This window comes from Lissotriton vulgaris, chromosome 3_1 (assembly GCF_964263255.1).
Source record: "Lissotriton vulgaris chromosome 3_1, aLisVul1.2, whole genome shotgun sequence".
NCBI classification, from domain to species: domain Eukaryota; kingdom Metazoa; phylum Chordata; class Amphibia; order Caudata; family Salamandridae; genus Lissotriton; species Lissotriton vulgaris.
In genome coordinates this window covers 1,200,054,728-1,200,070,812 of record NC_141689.1, presented here as the reverse complement: position 1 = coordinate 1,200,070,812, position 16,085 = coordinate 1,200,054,728, and positions in this window count along the sequence as shown.

The window sequence follows — 16,085 nt, the reverse complement described above, 5'->3', positions numbered from 1 at the left end:
ATATTAAACTGGGTGCACGCGGCATGCAGTTGCTTCCGCGATGCGTGTGCGCGTTCTTCAGGGTGGGGCAGGGCTGGTGGCCAATGCCCTTATTTGAATTTGTCCTGACTTGCACATTGAGTGCGTGCAATTAAACGTGCGCCTGACGGCATGAGACTGAGGTGTGTCTGACATCCCAACTCCCAAGAAGACACAACCACGCTACTACACAGGACTGTCCGAAGTCTGTCACTGGCGGCCATCATTTTATTTAATGTATTAGCCCCCCGGCCCCTGCCTGGCTAACCTTGCCCTGCCCCTGCCTTCTGCTGCCTGCTCACGCCTAACTCTGAGGCTGCAGGCCAGGCCCAGCTGACCAGCCCCAGCCCTCAGGTCAGGTGAGTCAGAGCCTGCGCTGCGTCCAAGGCCAAGCCTTGTAGCAGGAGTGACAATATATGTGTGGGTGGTGGCGAGGACCGTTGGATTAAGTCTCAGTGGGTGGAGGTGTGGTAATCAGAGAATTTGGTTTGGAATCAGCCAGGGAGGGGCGGGCATCATGGTGGGGCCCGGCCAGCAATAGAAGTAAAAATATAGTGTGCCATATGCTGCTCACCTCCCTGTCTGTTCTTTGGCTTTGTTGAGAAATCCAGCAGTTTTCTAAGGAAAGCAGATTTAAGAAAGTGCTGCGCTGTTTATAGGAGAGTGCAGTACTTTTGAAGAGAAGGTTGGAATGGTTTAAAGAAGACTGCACCCCTCCTATGCATTTTTGAGGAAGAATACTGCATTCTTTAAACGCAAGTGTAGCTTTGAACAGAAAGTGCCATACTTTCCAGGCGTTGGGGTACTTTACGCTTGCAAGCAGTTAACTGTAGGGATTTCAGGAAATGGGTCTTAGGGAAGAAAGCTTCAAAAGGATGATGGACTTTGGCAGTGTCAGGGTATTTCCAGTTGCTGTGCACCATGCTGCAATATTGTTGTGATCTGCTTGTAAACAAACTGAGTTTGCTTCCTTGCGATGAGCGAGTTTAACACCATCCAATAAGAAATATTCATGAAATGGAGATATTTGTATACACTGCAGTATGAGCCATCCACAAAGTGTGCCATTCTTGAAAGCAAATTAGGAGTTTTGCAAGCAGATAATAGTTTTCTACTCTCATGGAACTACTCGTGCATTCTCATCTCCAGCCCCCTGTCCTTATTTTATTTTGTCAATTCCAAACTTTACAGGCTGAAGAGGCGCAGAGATGGGCAATCTAAAGGATGCTTATAGTGAGCTGCATTTTGATTGGCACATGCCAGATTGGGATACAGACAATTATGTGCTTCATTGTAGCTGAAGTGGCTCTCATCCTTCGCCACCGAGGTTAGCACAAATGGATGAAGGGACCCCTCCTAACACCACAAAACAACACCCAGTCTGCTGTCCCTATGGGCATAGGGCTTTCAGGAATTCGGGATGTCGAAGTTATGGCCCGTGGGATTTTCCAAACTGCCATGTGACTGAGGGGCCTCTTCCCAGGATATAGCGGGGAGAGGCCCCTCTCTGCAGGTCCCAGCAAAGCGTGCATGCTACCCCTCTCTGGTTCTCGCTGCACCAAAGCTCTACCCTAATGTACCAGGCCAAAATTATTGTAGTTATATTGTCACTTTGGAGAGACAGCGTACAGCGCAAAGCACTACTCCAGTGCATGATGGGTATAAACTCAAATACCAGCACCTACCTTTTATATAAATAATTTAATTTATTTCAAGGTGAAGGGTGCACTATTTTTGACAAATAAAAAATATCAGTTACACGTTACTCCTGGAAATGATTCTACAACTATTGAGTGATTTTCTGGCAGCCTCCCAGATGTTTATGTTAATTTTCCAAGGGACTGTCGATCCGGCTCACACAGCAAGTGCACACCAGCCTTTCTAAGCTTCAAGGATGCAGTCCAGATGCAGAACTCCCATCCTCCCCTCATCCCAGCAAATTCTTCCAACTCCAAATCCTGGCAGGGTCGACTAAGCTGTTAATCCTTTTGGGGTCGATATCATGAGGGCAATATCACAAGATGAATAAAAATCTTACAAGGTGAATAAACTTAGCACAAGATGAAAAAAAAAATCAAGTGAATAAATATGAGATGCACAAGGTGAGGTACTATGAGATGAATAAAAATTAACTTTTTGAAGTGCCAATTTGTAACTTAGTTTGGGTCCAGAGGGGGGCTCTAGCAAAGCCTTGAGGTTGGGCAACAGATGCCGTCCAGTGGTTAACAGGACTCAACTTTGGGGAGCATCAGGATCACATCAGCAGAATCTTACTCGCTTCATCTGGTGGGGAGGGGGCAGGACTTTGAGATGCATGAAGGACCCTTCGTTTCAGCTGTCCATTCAAGAGAGGGGACCCCCACAGTGCCACTTTTTGATAGGCTGGCCAGGTCGTCAAGTGCTTCCAGTGCTAGCCACGGCCAGCACCTCTGTGTGATGAAAGGATACTGAAGCTTGGAAGTCTGTGGCTTGCACGCCCCCCCCCCCCCCCCCAGTCGGGCCTCTCTCCATCCACTCTCCGCGCTCCTCCAGCCAGCAGTGCCACGACCCCACAGTCCACGCTCAGAAGGAGGGTTAATGAGGAAGTGATGGATGAAGGGCCAGGGAGCTTGCGCCAGGGTAGAATGAAAGGATGGGGACCAGCTGCCTGCTGGCCCTTCCTTCCTCCCATGCACTCTAAGGATTCCTGATTCAACTGGAGGCGATGGATGGGGAATTAATGGCTTCTGCTGCAGAGCTGCCACTCCAGTCGCGTTTAAGATCAGGGACCCTAGCTCAGTCCTCCCAGTTCCTCTGAGTTTGGGAGACTGAAGAGAGAACTTAATAAACAGATGAAGAACAGGCCACTGTGAGCGGCTGGTGAGCCATGGGACATAGGGAAGAGGGCGATGGCCATAGGAGGGCTGGCAGGTGATGACCTATAAGGCGGGCAAGGGGTGATGGGGCATCAGACAGAGTTTGGTGAGGGTTTTGGCAGGGAGTTTAGAGGTAGTAGAGTTCAGATGATCAGATGAAGTATGTGTGTGTGGGTAATAGGCCATAAGAAATTTGGGGTGATGGAACCTTACATTTATCTGGGTAAAATGTGTCTTCAGTGAGTTTTATAACAGTGGTGGACATTTGGGTTTAGAGTAATTTTCTGGAATATTTATTTTCTAGTACAGTGACTCTAGAGGGACAATAGGATACAGGAGACTTTTGGTGAAGAATTTTCTAGAGACAGCAGGTTATGCATGGGTATATGGGCTGATGGACGATATGGCTTTGAGAGTGACAGGAGGGCTTTGGGCACTGATGTGTCATGGATGGGGGTTTAGGGGAGGGATGTGAAACTTTAGGCCCTTGGGGCGATGGGGCATAGGTTGGGGAGATGATGGGACATGCAAGGTGGCTTGAACAAGCTGAGATCTGGGTGGAAGTTGATGGGAACCATAGAGAAAATTAGCAGTTTGGGGTGATATGACATATGAATGGTGTGGATGCATTGACATAACAAGGGAAACGGCCATTACAACGAAGCCTTTACAACGAAATCGTTAACCACGCATGCAGTACAACGCATGCGTGGTTAACACGAAAGCCTTTACCACGCATACCTTTACTACGAGGTTTGTAGTAAAGGTATATGTGGTAAAGGTAAAAAGTAAAAAAAAGGGGGGCTTGGGGGGGTCTCCCCCCCAAAAAAGAAACTCACCCGAAGTCACGTCGGGTATCAGCGTCGTTTAAGAGAAAACGGAAAATAAACTTCCGCTTTCTCTTAACGACGTATGACGTCACCACGCTAGTAATTGTGGTAAATGTTATGCATGGTAAACGAATTCCGTTGTAACGCATGCATGGTAAAGGCATGCGTTGCAACGGAATTCGTTGTAACGTCATATATTCACATAACAAAGGCCCTCGCAGTGCGGCTGGTCCCCGATCTCCACTGGGTCCCCTCAGCACTGTACTCTGGCCTGAGAGCTTGTATGTGAGTCCGGAGGGTGGCCCCCCTGTACTTTGCATACCCTCTATGTGTTTTGTTACGCCACTGACCCCTGCAGCCTCATCAGAACTGCTGTTGCATGACACACCCCCGGCACAGGCCCTCTTATCCGAAATCCCTCATTGACGGCACCCTTAATGATAATTCAGAACTCCGCTTCGCCATAACTTCTTCAGAACCAGCTTGTGTACAACGCAATCTTGATTCAGGACTTCACATTGCAAGCCTCCTTGTCGACGGCCTCCTTAAACATGAGGCAGGACCTTGTATTACAGCCTCTGTGCTCCTCATAACTAACACTGCACAAGTCATCTCCTTGGCTGCTCAATGCATCCTCGATGCAGGACCTTGAAATGCTCCTCAACCAGGATTTACGGTACCTTTGCTCAGTGGGTTGAACTAGGTCCCTGTAGCCGACCCATGTTTCATTGCAGTGGGCCTGAACTTGTGACCATACCTGCAGTTATGGAGTGTGAGTTGGCAAGCCGGGAAGTTGCATTGTAGTTGAGCTCAAACAGTTCTGTAGGAAAAGGGAACTGCAAATGAAGAAGGGCACCAAGAAGTTGGAGCTTCAGAAAGCTCTGACGGTCTGGATGGAGGTCCTTTAGTAACTGGCAGCGCAGAAGATGGAAATGAGCAGGATGATGTGGAGGATACACAGCAGAGCCTGGATACCAGCCCTGAGATGCAGCTTTCAGGGGAGACTCATCTCCTGAATTGGAACTCCCTGCCAGAGCAGAAAGCAGTGTTTCGTTGCATGGCCTGTCCCCAGAGGAACTGGCAGACAGGAAGTCAAAGAGGAAATTTTGGCTGCTGATGGCCAAGCCAAAAATGGAGAAAGAACTAGTGCATGAGAAAGAAAACTGGCCATGGAGGAAAGGAGAATGGCCTATGAGCGTAGTCTCAGAAAGATGGAATTTAAGGCAAAGCAACAAGAATCCAGCAGCAATGGTGGCAGCACAAGCACAGTGTCTGAAGGAGACAACAAGGTTCACATCACTAAAGACCAGGTGTACAATTATCTGGTGGGAGTTGACACAGATAAATTGTTTTCTGCTTTTGAGGTAATCCTTAGGGTACACAAGATACCAGAGGAGCACTGTGGGGGGTTGATTTGTGGAACATATGCCTACAGTGGGAACCTTACACCTTACACTAGGAGATAAGGACCAAGCCATGCTTGTCGCCAACTTTGGGCTGACCTCTGAGAAATATCATCGGAATTTCGGGGACAGTCACAAGCTCCAAAATCAATCATGGGTGCACTTCTTCAATTGTACCAGCAAGACATGGAAGAACTGGGTGAGGGTCAGCAAAGTTACAATTATAAGGAGCTATACAACTTGATTCTGAGGGAGCGCCTGCTCAATTTTAGTTTTACAGAGTTAAGCCTGCACTTACTGGACAGCAAGCTGTCTGACCCCAGGAAGCTTGGTGAGGGGGCATATCTCTGAGCCAGTACAAGTGTGCCAAAAAAGACATAAGGGGGCTCCCATAAGGGTGGTCAGGGGTCCCTCCAGAGGAAAATGGGAGAGAAAAATGCAAACACGGAGTCCTAAAACGCCCCCAAAATAATTCCTAAGGGAGCAGCAGTGACCAGTCCAATCTGAGCCAACAATGTCTGACTGCTCTCTCCCAAGCTACCAGAGAGTTGAGCACATGTTAATTTGGAGTTTGCTTGTGACTCCATTCTGACAAAGATTGTGGTTGAAGTTTGAGTAGTAATTCTCCACCCTCAATGGCTAAACCAATTTCCTACATACACATGTCACAATTAGTTCCTTTAGTCATTTCCAATTTCACAATCTCACATGCCTCTAACAATTATGGCACCTTATGCTTACTTTTGTCTATTACAAGCATACATTGGATTTGCCTGTGCTTAGTGGCTAATCCTGTAGAGGTGATTAGATGGTAAGGTGGTAATTAGATCCAAGAAGTAACTCAATCTGGTTAGGTCCATGGTGCATGCTTCAATAAGTTCAATACTCAGTTATCCAGCACCTCATCCACAGGAGGCTAGAAAAGAGATGTTTTAACAATCCAGTTTTGATAACCTAGTTTTAGAAATATTCATACATGTTTTCATCAATTCCTTTTGCAAGCTATGTCCATTAATGTTGGGTATTTCAAGGCTACCACAAGAATGAAAATTGAGCAAGGCATGTATGCCACCCAGAGCTATTGTTGATGTCAATATATCCACACAGATTCAGCTATTAATAAGGAAGGATATTCTCCTGGCAAATAGGTGACAAGTGGCAGAATATTGAGCCTAACCTCAAACATTGACTTTTATTTCTTGCTGTATGACAATTTAAATCTGATTGTCTTTCCTACAATGCATATATCCTCTGTATTGAACTTGTATCTAAGAACTTTTATAAATGTATTTGCTGTAAAGCATATATCTATATTTATTCTTCATTTTTATAGCCTATGCACACAACTAATATTGGTATGAGGGAAATTAAGAAAACAATGCAAACTAAATAAATAACGTTTTCAAACAAATGTTTTGTTTTTATTCTGTTTGGAAAGTAAGCAATACTATTAATAAACATGACAATGCTGGTGTCTGTTTTGTTTCAGAAGGCCAAGATAAAGTTTGCTGAGGAAAAATGTAAGTCTTTTCTCTATGCTTTCTTCATCGGTTCTTACATATTATTTTGTGGGGCTATGTTTGTGTTTGATCAGTGGTTGAGGTATTTCTGTAGGCAGGAGAACGAGGAAGGCAAAGCATAGATGACATTCTTAATACAGAGTGGAATCCCTCACCGCTTTGCCCCAGGGGTTCTGAAATATCATCCGAGCGGTCCCTCCCACCTAGCTTATTCCAGCTGATGGTCCTATGAATTGCATGTCATGTGCAGCCCCTACTAGAAAAAGGACATTCATGGACAAGTTACATTGGTACAATGATTTAGATGATAGCCGTGCACAGCTAAGGGATAGTCTTTAGGTTAAAGGTGTAGATCGTGCTCCTTCGTTAACTCCCTGCATTGGAGTATATGCTATGAACTGAGGAAAGCACTAGCACTGGAACGTGCTAGTGTCACAAAGGGCACTGGTTTCAAGCGTGCTGGATTCACCAGCGAATTTTAGTCAATAAAGTTTTCCAAAAAACTTGAAGTTGCTTCTCACTGAAGTATTTTATTCATACTTATGAAGGTATATTCATGAAGGTATTCAGTAGTTATACTATATATTCAATTCCTTTTACAACAATCCATATGTTCCAATGCATTTCGGCCCACTGGCCTTCATCTGGGAAATCTATGAAACAAGAAGTAGTATCTGTCACTGATAATACTTCGAAACATACAATGTTTAAATCATTAAATCTCTATCACACATTGTCTGGCATTTAGTAAATATTATGCATGCTTTGCTAAATAGGAAGTTAAATAAACAGCCTTTACATTTACGCGTTTGAAAATAGCTGTCAGGTATTTGAGCCATTTACACTCATACGTTATCCGATGTTAAATGCAGCGTGGTAACATTGCTAGTTCATCTCACAGTCAAATTAGGTAACGTAGCGCATTAACAAGCTAGCGTTCTTTAGCGTTTTTAGAAAAACTCGTGGTACGGGTGTTGAGTAGATTTGCGCTGCCTCAAGGAGGTTACAACCGTTTAAGCGTAGCTCCTTCTTACCGGATATGTTGGGAGTCGGGTACTATCAGCGTGACAGATTAGCTGACGTGGCGCATTAATAAACAAGCGTTCTTTAGCATTTTAAAAAATACGCGTAGACTAGGGGTTGGGTGGATTCGAGCTGCCTCGAGGAGGTTACAAACAATTAAGCATAGCTCCTTCTTACCGGATATGTTGGGAATCGGGTTCTATCAGCGTTGTGAAGCGGGACGCTCTCAACGATGTACAGGTTGGCGTGTGACGCGTGTGGGCTGTACTGCAATCTTTTAAAGGCGCGTATATGTCAATTAAAGGGCTAGTGTCTGAATGTGTTTCATGACAAAAATAATTGTTACAAAATATCGTACCATGGTAACAGTGTATCATAATATACAACTAACGGAATCATGTATAACAGAATTATAAATAACAGCTAAATTCAGTTCTTTCATTTATCCCCTGAGGGCGCAGAGTTTGTAAGTAAAATATCCAATGACAAGGTGGTTGTAGGGGGTCCTTGTGAATTTTTGGTGTTAAATAAAACAGAACATAAACTTAAAACAAGATTGACTGAACACAAAAGTAATATAAGAACAAAAGTGTCCAAATCAGCGGTTGCCAACCACTTCATTGAACAAAACCATCAGATCAACCAGATCAGAGCATGCATATTGGAGATTGTGGAAAAAAATGAAGAAAGAGATAACAGAAAGACTTTACTGAAACGTGAAAATCATTGGATATTTTACTTACAAACTCTGCGCCCTCAGGGGATAAATGAAAGAACTGAATTTAGCTGTTATTTATAATTCTGTTATACATGATTCCGTTAGTTGTATATTATGATACACTGTTACCATGGTACGATATTTTGTAACAATTATTTTTGTCATGAAACACATTCAGACACTGGCCCTTTAATTGACATATACGCGCCTTTAAAAGATTGCAGTACAGCCCACACGCGTCACACGCCAACCTGTACCGCGTTGAGAGCGTCCCGCTTCACAACGCTGATAGAACCCGATTCCCAACATATCCGGTAAGAAGGAGCTATGCTTAATTGTTTGTAACCTCCTCGAGGCAGCTCGAATCCACCCAACCCCTAGTCTACGCGTATTTTTTAAAATGCTAAAGAACGCTTGTTTATTAATGCGCCACGTCAGCTAATCTGTCACGCTGATAGTACCCGACTCCCAACATATCCGGTAAGAAGGAGCTACGCTTAAACGGTTGTAACCTCCTTGAGGCAGCGCGAATCTACTCAACACCCGTACCACGAGTTTTTCTAAAAACGCTAAAGAACGCTAGCTTGTTAATGCGCTACGTTACCTAATTTGACTGTGAGATGAACTAGCAATGTTACCACGCTGCATTTAACATCGGATAACGTATGAGTGTAAATGGCTCAAATACCTGACAGCTATTTTCAAACGCGTAAATGTAAAGGCTGTTTATTTAACTTCCTATTTAGCAAAGCATGCATAATATTTACTAAATGCCAGACAATGTGTGATAGAGATTTAATGATTTAAACATTGTATGTTTCGAAGTATTATCAGTGACAGATACTACTTCTTGTTTCATAGATTTCCCAGATGAAGGCCAGTGGGCCGAAATGCATTGGAACATATGGATTGTTGTAAAAGGAATTGAATATATAGTATAACTACTGAATACCTTCATGAATATACCTTCATAAGTATGAATAAAATACTTCAGTGAGAAGCAACTTCAAGTTTTTTGGAAAACTTTATTGACTAAAATTTGCTGGTGAATCCAGCACGCTTGAAACCAGTGCCCTTTGTGACACTAGCACGTTCCAGTGCTAGTGCTTTCCTCAGTTCAAGTTACATTGGTACCACCACCCAAATGTCAGCCAATTAAAGGCTGGGATACTTTTTAACGGTGTTCATGCAGTGCCAGCACCAAGCACTTAATTTAGTGTACTCAGTAGAAGTTTGCAAAGGAGAACATGTCTTCCTCCCATTCTGCCCTTGCTAGTCAGTGATGGTTGACATTCTCTCCCACCAAGGGTGTCTTCCAACTAACAGATTTAATCTCCTTTTTTCATTCTGAATACGGTTTTTATTGCATTTGCTGGGTTTTATGTTATTTTTTTTCTCATGCTCAGCAGTGAATATCCCCTAATGTTTTGTGGTCTTTTTAGCTAATTTTTTTAGATGATTTTATCAAAGCTTAATTTCTTCAGCTTGTTAGTTATTTAATATTTTAACAATGGGAATGATGATCCTCTGTTATATTCTCTTAGACTCCCTTGCTTTCTCGCCATCCTGTCTCATCTGGGCTGCTTGAGCAGCTGGTTTGTGTCTTTCTGTTCTGCTCCAACCTATTAGAATTAGAAAGTCCTCCTGCGCCTTTCTCATATCCTTCATGTGGGCTTTGAGGGTAGGCAGTTTACGCTCAGAAACCCTAGAGATGGAGATACAGCCTTGGTATAAACACAGAGGAGGGGAATTATCCTAATGTGGGAGAAGGAAAATTCAGATGAGTGAGCAGAAGAGGGGGGTGTGGCACCCCGACGTCATAGTTGGAATGTTGTTTGACATAAACATCATGTTTTAAATATTGTTTCCAAAAATATTGTCCCATTGGAGTTAATATTTCCTACTATGATATTCCGGTATGCAGCAAGGGAAGACAGACAGACGGGTAGACAGATCTCAAGCCTCTGGAGAACAATTTACAGGTGCAGAATAGGAAGACAAGGGCTCTAAAAACCACTGGTTTAAATAGAATACAAACTATGCAAGAACAAAGAGGTCCTCAGCACTAAAAGCAGCACTAAACCAGAAGGGCATTCCACATGTACCTAAATATACTGAGCAGGAACAAACAGTATGAGGTTTGATACACAAACATGTATATCATGGGCTATTGGCCTCCTTCCATCACATCCTCGCAATTTGTTGCTAATGTTACAGTTACTCTCTCAATGATCACTACTTATAAACCTTCATAGTTGTTCCAAATATATCCAAAACATGTTTAAGGGGTCTGTAAAAACACTGGGGAGGTGCCTGGCAGAGTTTATTCACATAATATTTGAAATTATGCATCACTGCATGTCAGTGTGGGTAATCATGTTGGCATTCATCTTTCAAAATAGGCAAAGCATTCCCATATCCTTCCCCATTTGTCAGTGCAAAGCATATCTCCTGTTCTATGTTCGAGTCTGAATGCCACCTTTGTGTGGTTAAACTAGCAATTCGCTGCATTTGAGATATTTGAGGCTTTCAGAGAGGGCAAAGTCTTCAGTTCGGAGAGTGATACTACACAGGATGCAAAGATGGGCGCGACACTGCTGGCCTCTCCACCGGATCGCCCCTCAGCATTATGGAAGTAGTAGTGCGAGTAGCATTAGGAACCGGAAAGTTCAAAGTGTATCACCTTGGTTGGTGCAAATCAGTTCTAGAAAGTTCGATAATCTCTAGACCCGAGACATGGCCCGGGTTTCGGGATTTATATCCCTTATCAGTAGAGATAAAGTTCAGGGGTGGTGAAGAAAACCGCCGTAGATCCGTCAAGGGCTTCATTGCCTGCTCGGCACGCAGGTGCGTTTCCCAAAAAGCCCAGCGGCTTTGGAGGCTCGCAAAAGCACTTAAGTAGAAAGCAAGGATGGGCGCGACACTGCTGGCCTCTCCACCGGATCGCCCCTCATCATTCTGGAAGTAGTAGTGCGCGTAGCATAAGGAACCGGAAAGTTCAAAGTGTATCACCTTGGTTGGTGCAAATCAGTTCTAGAAAGTTCGATAATCTCTAGACCCGAGACATGGCCCGGGTTTCGGGATTTATATCCCTCATCAGTAGAGATAAAGTTCAGGGGTGGTGAAGAAAGCCGCCGTAGATCCGTCAAGGGCTTCGTTGCCTGCTCGGCACGCAGGTGTGTTTCCCAAAAAGCCCTTCGACTTTGGAGGCTCGCAAAAGCCCTTAAGTAGAAAGCAAAGATGGGCGCGACACTGCTGGCCTCTTCACCGGATCGCCCCTTAGCATTCTGGAAGTAGTAGTGCGAGTAGCATAAGGAATCAGAAAGTTCAAAGTGTATCACCTTGGTTGGTGCAAATCAGTTCTAGAAAGTTTGATAATCTCTAGACCCGAGACGGGATGTTAGCATCAACTAGCTTATCAGCAGGAAATGAGATTCAGGATGAAAAAAGTAAATGAAGTTCCCGTGGTTGCAGGTGGTATGCACCATGACTCATTTTGGGGAATTGTTTCCATCATCAAACCCAGAACAAGGGTTCGAGGAAGGAAAAAGGGAGGAAACAAAAGAAAGCGAATGACAGGACAACTGTGACAACACAAGAAAACAGGAATAAAAACAACTTGGAAAGTGAAGTAAAGAGATAAGAAATGCTGGGTGGGGAAGAAAAGAGGCATGAGGTGGAATCCGTACCACGCAACCTTGGTATGTGGCAAACAAGGAGTCTGGTAGGAAAGGCTCCTAGGAGAATCTCTAGGCATCTGCATTTTTCCCACAAATTATACACTGTATATGCCATCTTTGCACTCTGTAAATCATCTTTGACAAATACATTTGTCTGTTGTATAATAATTAATTTTGCTTGTTCAACAGCCCATCATATGGGTATGAAAATACATAACCGGACACCTACATTCCTTTTCATGCCTACCATATAATGATTTTTACAAGATTCAAATGTTGTTTGCTCCTCCTTAACTTACATTCACCAATCATGCAATGTCTACTTCTGTTTTCTTTAGATGACGGAATTGCCAGAGAACGGTATGGAGTGGAGTTCTTTTAATACATTTGCATGAACAATAAGTTTTCTTAGGATTATGGAAATTAGCAATGAAAAAATAAAGTGAAATACATAAAGTCACAAAGTCTAATTATTATTATATTCAACACACCCCACATCTTTAATATAGTCCCTCATACTCATGATGATTTATGATGCATTTTCACCCAAGATCTAAGCATAACTATATATTTAGGCTATCCAAACCTTTTTGCTTTTATGAATTCAAGCAAACTTTCACGATATTGTTATACAATATGGAAGTGGAGCTTTTATTATGTCTATTGCAGCGAAGGACAGCAACTCATACAGCCGTAGCCATAAGTGTGAGCTGTCCATCATTGGTCAACTGTAGCTAAGAGAATTATATTTATTTCAGGAGCTTTATTCAAAGTTGTAAAAGTCACCAGGGTTGACGTGCAATCAAGAGAATCATACAAGTGGGAAATGCAGATGCTGTAGTCTTAAAATATTTACAACAAGGGGTGGTGAGGGACAGAGTCTCTGAATTAAGCAGAAAGCTCTCACCCAGTCAAGAGATCAGGGCTAGATCCAACACCGTTTTTTAGCTCACTGCACCATCCCAGTTTCAGAACCTGGCTGTATGCAAAAAAGTCTGGTGAAGAATTGGCTTGGTAGTTTAGTCTGCCCTGTTCCCATGATGCACTGGGCCAGGGACAGACTGATTTGCATATAGCCAGGTTCTGAGCTGGGATGGTGCAGTGAGATAAATAACGGTGATGGATCAAGCCCTGATCTTTGGACTGGGTAAGAGTGGTCTGTTTAACTCAGACACTCTGTTCATCACCACCCCCTTTTCTAAATCGTTTTTGGCCACTATAGGTGTGGCAGGGTATACTCAGACATGAGTCCCTTTCTCACTGCTCCATCAGGATTCAAGCAAGCCGGGCTGAAGAAGGCTGAAATGCCAGAAACCGGTCCCCGGTAGCTTGTCTCCTTTCTGGTGAAGAATTGGCTTGGTAGTTTAGTCTGCCCTGTTCCCATGATGCACTGGGCCAGGGACAGACTCATTTGCATACAGCCAGGTTCTGAGCTGGGATGGGGCAGTGAGATAAATAACGGTGATGGATCAAGCCCTGATCTTTGGACTGGATAAGAGTGGTCTGTTTAACTCAGACACTCTGTTCATCACCACCCCCTTTTCTAAATCGTTTTTGGCCACTATAGGTGTGGCAGGGTATACTCAGACATGAGTCCCTTTCTCACTGCTCCATCAGGATTCAAGCAAGCCGGGCCGAAGAAGGCTGAAATGCCAGAAACCGGTCCCCGGTAGCTTGTCTCCTTTCTGGTGAAGAATTGGCTTGGTAGTTTAGTCTGCCCTGTTCCCATGATGCACTGGGCCAGGGACAGACTGATTTGCATATAGCCAGGTTCTGAGCTGGGATGGGGCAGTGAGATAAATAACGGTGATGGATCAAGCCCTGATCTTTGGACTGGGTAAGAGTGGTCTGTTTAACTCAGACACTCTGTTCATCACCACCCCCTTTTCTAAATCGTTTTTGGCCACTATAGGTGTGGCAGGGTATACTCAGACATGAGTCCCTTTCTCACTGCTCCATCAGGATTCAAGCAAGCCGGGCCGAAGAAGGCTGAAATGCCAGAAACCGGTCCCCGGTAGCTTGTCTCCTTTCTGGTGAAGAATTGGCTTGGTAGTTTAGTCTGCCCTGTTCCCATGATGCACTGGGCCAGGGACAGACTGATTTGCATATAGCCAGGTTCTGAGCTGGGATGGGGCAGTGAGATAAATAATGGTGATGGATCAAGCCCTGATCTTTGGACTGGGTAAGAGTGGTCTGTTTAACTCAGACACTCTGTTCATCACCACCCCCTTTTCTAAATCGTTTTTGGCCACTATAGGTGTGGCAGGGTATACTCAGACAGGAGTCCCTTTCTCACTGCTCCATCAGGATTCAAGCAAGCCGGGCCGAAGAAGGCTGAAATGCCAGAAACCGGTCCCCGGTAGCTTGTCTCCTTTCTGATGAAGAATTGGCTTGGTAGTTTAGTCTGCCCTGTTCCCATGATGCACTGGGCCAGGGACAGACTGATTTGCATATAGCCAGGTTCTGAGCTGGGATGGGGCAGTGAGATAAATAACGGTGATGGATCAAGCCCTGATCTTTGGACTGGGTAAGAGTGGTCTGTTTAACTCAGACACTCTGTTCATCACCACCCCCTTTTCTAAATCGTAGTCTTAAAATGCTATAACCACAGGGGTCTCCCCAAACAAAAATTGCAAGATTTCAACACTGATCTCATTACCAAACTTACATCTAATAAAGAACGCTTAATGTGTGTAGGTAGAATGGGCCCCAAACACCAATTTTTTCAGATCATGTAGGGGAAGATATTTCTCTACACGTAAAAAAGATGCTTTAAGTGAGAACAAAAAGAGGAAAATCAAAAAGGGGGAATGGTAATTTCCTTTAAAACAAATCCTTTAAAGTGTCTTTCTGATGTAAATTGTTGTGCTTGGTTGAATAACTAGTTGCTGAAAAGGGAATATACCTGCAAAAGTATGAAAATCATACACCGAGGTATGTCTACCTGTGAGACTTCCTCTTATCTGAGAATAAGTTCCAGCATCACCTTTAGATTATGGAATTATACGCTGAATTTAGTCTGCTTCCTTGGAGCAAAAACAATGCATGTTCCTCATTGTAAAAAAATTACCATTGTTTGATTCTAAATGACCCATGGTTGCTCTTATTTTTAAAGTGTCATCTTTTTTTGATAGAGTTAGACTCACACATTCTAAAATTACACTATTGTACTATGATTTTGTAGCAATCATCTTATTTCAAGTTGTATGTTTTATAATATATTTCACGCTTGCACTTTTTCAATATGGAATTATTCTTATTTACTCTACTATTGTGGTCACTAAAAACATTTCAAAGTAAAATTACTCTTATGTGATGTTATTTTCTAGGTGCCATCTTCTTTAGCTAAAGGTACCCTTAGTGAATGTGAATTTACTTTAGTTTGCTTTCATTTACATTTTCATACGGCTAGTTCACCAATTAAAATTTCACACATTCACTGTAACTTTCTGGTCAAATCATAAGAAAGTGATGGTTGGAATGCTTGAAATTACACTCAGTTTCCGTTATGTTCTAATCAATGGTTTTATTTATGTTTTTTTAATGTATTTTTATTGGTGTTTTACACAATACAAAAATAGAAACGTTGTGACGTATAACGAATAGGAGGTTACACGGGCAATCACTGTATTGCTTTGATACTAATTGTTTATAATTGGGTTTCCAGGTCACTCAGTGCAGGTTTAGCTCAATTGTTTGCTATATGCCATAGAAGTCGCTCATAAGCTTGTAACCGAGAATTATTATCATTATTAACATTAATTTGATCAAAAGGTTGGAGATTGTTATTTCATCCATGTCAATTAAAAAACACTCTCTCACTCAACTAGAAGTGTGGAACATATTAACTAACAAATTCACAGAACTTAGGGTATGATATATATAGGCGGGTGACCCATTTCTCCATCAGGGAGATAGAGTAAATTATTCTGTCGCCCTGACAGATGTGCCACCTGCCTAATTTAAAAATGAATGCTAAGCTGGCAGTCATTTCTAAAGCCTTGGCAGAGACTACCATCACAGTGATGCACTTCAGTG